We start from the raw sequence: 6000 nt of genomic DNA, 5'->3' as shown, positions 1-6000 counted from the left end.
CTCGCCAGAGAGAACTTCACAGTTTTAATATAAGATATTCTCGTGGCCGATACATACTTTTAAATTAGAAAGCAACAAAGGAAGCACTTGAGCACACAGATACTTGCAGTAGTCTTAGCTCTCTTAGCACTACTTGACAACTAACTTGTTTAAGATAACAGTACATATAAGAAGTTAAGAGAGAAGGTGGCAGTAAAACACCTCAATAAAAGAATTTAGGTCTTTCTAAATTCAAGTTCTTTCTTGAAGTGTCTAGAAAAGACAGGTAGCCATTACTGCAAACACAGGGATGGAAAGGACTGCCATTTAAAATTCTTTTATCCTTAAATAAAAGGAGAGGAAAGTACTACATACATTTGTCCAATGCTTATACTCTGCACTTAGCAGCTGGTTTGGGCCACTCTGTGAGGTGGAGCGCTGAGCTAGGTAGTTCTTTAGCCATGCCCCGACAGTATACATTCATACAGATATCTCTGTTTCCTTCTATCATAAAACAACATGTAGTAGATTAGGGACAGATTTACCAGTGGCTATGCACTGTTGGTATAGGGAGAGCATTTACCTCATACCCTAACAAGTGCACTGAAACCATCAGGCCATAAGAAGAATTAAGATCTGAGCCTGATCCCATCCTACTCGTTTCACAGTATTGATATATATATCAGTATTTTTGTTTCCACTGATTTAATCGAAGTTATTTTCTTTTTATGTATAAAGTTGCTATATCAGATCCAAGTCCCCAGTGAAACAAAATTCTAATAAATGTTATCATATGAACCACAGGGACCCTACAAGATTGTGGACCCTTCTGCTCAACTATGAAGATCATTTTGCATCCTCTTCACAAAAGGCTATTGTAAAATATTTAGAAAAAGCCCTTGCCTTATTTTTAATTGTATAAAAAAGAACTTTGTTAATTCACTGAATGCCTACTCAGGCACTGAAGAATTTGTAGTATTCAACTATAGATCTTTGTAGTGAACAACAAGTCCAATCATTCTGGTTGCATTATACGGAGTTCTGGGAATTCTTTGGCATGAAATAACTGAAATATATTTTCTCTGGTATATGGACGTAATACTTGATTTAAAGATATATCCCACAGTCGGACTTGACAAAACCTAATTTAAATATAAACAAGTATTTACATAAAATTCAACCCTTCTTGTGCCCTCTTGATGACCAATTCAACAGGCTTCTTGCTCCTGAATTATGATTTACATACTAATTCTTTTTATTACTAAGTAGATCCACACTTCTGTCAGAAGAAGAAGCCCCAACAAATTACCAGATTTTCAATTTTTATAAAGCAGTCCTTTTGATTAAACAAAGGGATCGTGGTACAAGGAATCAAAACATCTATTGGTTGGAACCTGGCTAAATCATTTTTGACTCCCCTAAAACTCAAGCAACTCATGATAACAAAAATAAATTGTATTGGTTTCACCTTCCTTGCATTCACTTCTTGTTGCACCAAACTCTTAATTCTGAGGCTTTTAAAAATATATTAATACTAAAGTGGTTTATTCTTATCATTTGCACATATAATAAAGAATATCTAAGGATATATGTGCTTCTAAATTGAGTTAATCTTTGTTTTAATTGTGATTTAGCAATAATGATTGTAATGCCTCCCTGAGCACTTTCTCTAATTGCCATGTTATTTTCCAATGCTTCAAAGTGACCTACATAACCACATGCTATCTTCAAAGTCAGTGAGCAACAGCTGTAACCATACAAGAGGGGTGAGGTATTAAAGCTTACCTTCATGGAAAAAAAGTGTTTGCACTAGCAACAAATAGTGAGTTTGACTTTTGCTAAAATACATGGGGAACTCAAGGAAAAACACAGTAATAAAATTAGCAAGTTCAACACAAGTTGTTCTTCTTCTTGGCTACTAAAACAAAACAACACTGAAGTTGGTAAAACAGATTAAAATCATGGGAAAGAGCTGGAAACTTTCTATGGTAACTTCCTTGTATTGGTATATAAAGCTCTTTTCACCTGGTACCCATGGAATAATCCATCATCTTCAAAACTGACCATTCATATTAGTTCATCCACATTAACAATGTGCAGGAAATATACCATAAAATGGATCAAAATCAGACTCAAAACCTATCTCCTCCAGAATGTAAATATACTTAGTTTACAAATGGTAAGAACATAGAATCAGCTTGTTAAAACAAAACAAAAAAATATATATTAATTCATGATTTCCCTGTGAATTTTTAATTAGGCTTAAAAATTGAAAACAGATGTCATCTCTTTTTAAAATAAAATAATTTTAAGAAACATATTCAGAACATAAGATACCATGCACCAGAATTTAATCATTATTGTGACCAACTCTAAATACAGGACACAATAGAAACACTAAAGTTCTGCCCATTCTGCTTGTACTTTTGATTCCAGGAAAATTATACAGTGAAATCATTCTGTAAACAAGTCTCTGCATAATAAATAGATATGGAAGGGTGTATGCATATGGAAAAAGAACAAGAGTTCAGTTTTCAGATTGCAATTATTTTGGCTTCTGGTTGTGTAAGCTGTGTACCTTCAATGAGGTCACAGTCATTCCGGAAGCATTTCCCTATGAATTCAGTTCTTATTTTCCCCAAAATGTCTACATTCATTATTATTTATTTATTTATTTAAGAAAGGCTTCTCAAAAGAGATTTCGCATTCAATAAAATTCTAGGCCTCTTCCAGCCTTCCCCTGAGTTAAAAATATTCTATCACTAGAACTATTGTACATAAGTCTTTAATACCTTTGTTCCAAGTGAGATCATAGTCCTTTATATATAAGTCCCTTCCACCCAGTTGATGGGTTTTCTTAGTAAAAGTGCTTGCTTACTTCTTTAAAATGCTAATGCATTGAGTGAATTCATAAAAAGAATGAAAACATTTTGTGAGAAAATTTCACTTTTGTGGCCTGACAGCAAGAGACAAGGATGCATAACATCTTACCACCATAGGACATAACACAGCCTTGCTGAAAACAGACTTTTGTGACTGGATTTTCTAAACTTGACAGCATTGAGCAAAAAGATGATTCTGATTTATTCCACAAAATGCTACACTGCAAATCACAGAGGTAAATTTACAGAAAAGTCAGCTGAGTCAGGATTTGCCATAGCAGAAACTGAGACAATTTATAATTTGGTATTTTAAAGCAGTAACAGGCACATATACTTTATTCATATTTCTGAGTTAGTCTCATCTTTTGATAACATCAGCACCTATAAGCAAAAATATACAGGACAGCCATTAAGACCATTGTAATGTCTGTGCAGGGCTGTATCTTACAAAAGGTCATCTACAACTTTGGCAATTCCAATGTCAGAATAAAATGCTTGGACTTTTCTTCTTCCTTTCTGTTGGAAATCAATAATAGATTTAAACATGATAGGTAAAGAATTAGTATCGTTTCTGATAGCTGCACTTCCATTTAAATGCCAAATCTATTTTCTTGATATTTAAAGACTTCAAACATGATTAAACTTTGTTTACTTTTCTGTTTTGCTATCCCATTACAATTCTAATCACCATTAGGCATGTGCATCTCTATCACTGGCAGCTGATATACTGAGATGAGAGGTAAAATTACAAAATTCTCTTTTCAATTGCAATGGCCCCTGATCTATTACAAAAAACAAACTTCCATCTCTAAGCAACTGATCTCTTAGCAACAAGAAGCACCTGCATAAAAGATGCCACAGAGAGTGATCACCAGAAAACCTATCCAGATCTTTAAAAGACGCACATCCATAAGAAAGATAACACTCTTCTCCAGTAAAATCAAGAGGAGAACACAGGTAATTTTTAAATTCATATGCTACATTTTTTCTACAGATAGTATTACTGGGACATAACAGAAATGTTCTTTTATTTTGTTTTTTGTGGAGGAATTATGTTTTCTGGAGCTGATTTGATTTGAATGACTGTAATTAACTTTGTGTAAATGATATGTTGTCGGTATCTAAATAGATATTTTTGATTAGAAGATCTGTAAGTCTTAAGCCAAATTCCTGACATAAAGTTAACAACAAACTGTTATATATTTTGTGATTATTTTAAAAAGTTTCTTTAAAAAATGGCACAATGTTCTTGCAGAATAACTATAAAAGGTTCACTTCATTCAGTCTTTCAAAGTGTTTATGTTATGTCAAGAAACACTAAAACTTTTTAGGTTATTTAGATACAAGCATCACTGATTTAAAAAAAAAAAAATGAAAAGAAGGAAAAAATGAAAATGAAAAGAAAGAAAGAATGAAAAAACTTTCCATTGTTTCTGTGGTCTCTGATTTCAATCTACTCTGAAGTGTCATGACCAAGTTAAGAAACTTAAGATACAATACAAACCAACATATGTTATGTCCAACAAAACAAATGTTGGACAAATCAAGCATTGTTGTCACAGCAGGGGAAAGACAGAATTATTAGTGAAGTTATATAAAGGTCATCAAGTGGAACAAGTCAGGAAATGATGCAGAAAATTGGTTTGTTCTATCATGACTTGATGTATCTCAGTTAGTGCTTGCTATGGGGAAGTGCAATATTCTTTAAACTGGTATATCTTAGTTAATTATTTCTTGCAAAGGAAGTCATTTGAAAGCAAAATGGGTTGAGAATATTCATGCATTCTTGTTTTTTCAAAAGCCTAAATTTTCCTCAGGATTAATTGACATACTTTAATAGAATGCTTGGTATTTATAGCCTGAAAAAGTCAAAAATTATAGTTACTTTTCTTACAGAGTGGTCCCTTCTATGCCAACTTTTTGCTTATGTTGGTCAAAGTGTTTGCTAGGAATAGAGGTACCACAGCAAAAACGTAATTATAGCAGAGAGAGCTGTCTTCCATCTGCCAAATCACAGCCAATACCTCCCACATGGCAGTAATAGCAACCTGATAATAGTTATATACAAAAAAAAAGTCTTCATGTAGGTCTGCTTTCCCATAGTTATAACACATCTGATGTGTTAGCACATTAGAGAAAACTTGTAACATGTAAAGCATGTTAGAGAAAAAAGTTGTCTGCCTACAACTCATTTTCTGGTTAGTTTTGAGTTTAATTAGAGCTTATAGTGTTTTTAGAAAACTTTTGAGGTAGAGGCAGTAAAATAGAGCCTTACCAATACTGCAGAAGTTTGTTTATCTCCATAGTTCTTCTTGATGGCATAGGTGCACTGCCATACTTATTCTCCCTCAGGAGATGTATATTTCAGATGAAACCCTTTTACTGTCTACTGTGGATAGTACATTTCATGGACATTATGTTGGTTCCTAAGCAACAATGAGACCCTTTATGAGAGGTACTAAAACTGGCAAGTTATTTTTCCAAATCATATGTCAGACTGCAATTAAAACCTCAGAGGAGGACATGGTCCAAAATCTAATTTCAGATCATTATTCTTCTAAAAGAAAAATCACAATTCAAATAATTACAGATTGTTCGGAAAGCAGAAACCCTCATTGTACAGTCATTTGGGCAGCACAGAGTGTACCTTGCTTCACATATTCATGTTGTATAAATAGCTACAAGAAAATAGTATGCATACTGCCAGAAAGAGGGAGAAAGATAACTCCTGACCTTTAAGTTACACAGGACAGGTTATCACTTCAAGTATTGCCCACCACAAAGCAATCACAGCTTTAGAACTGGCTAGTTATTTTGAATTCTTTATGCACTAGTGGAAAGTGATTTTTCAGGACGTGAGCATTCATCCTCTGGAGATCAATTCAGACATCCAAAGTAACTAGCTGTTTCTAGAAGGATGCATTTGATTCAAGATTTTCAGATTATTAGGACATACCTTGCCCCAAAGGTAATATCCAAACTAATTTGACAGTATATCATAAAGACTTTATTTGTAAAGTTCACTAAGCTCTGTGATCAATAGCAATTCAAAGAGCTCAGATAGCTACTTCATCAATAACTTATCAACTTGGTCAGTACTTAGTTATATAACAGCAACATCAGATGTCCAGCATTAAAA

Source organism: Aythya fuligula, chromosome 11 (assembly GCF_009819795.1).
Source record: "Aythya fuligula isolate bAytFul2 chromosome 11, bAytFul2.pri, whole genome shotgun sequence".
NCBI classification, from domain to species: Eukaryota; Metazoa; Chordata; class Aves; order Anseriformes; family Anatidae; genus Aythya; species Aythya fuligula.
The sequence above is the reverse complement of the archived record's forward strand: the minus strand, read 5'-3'. Positions refer to the sequence as shown.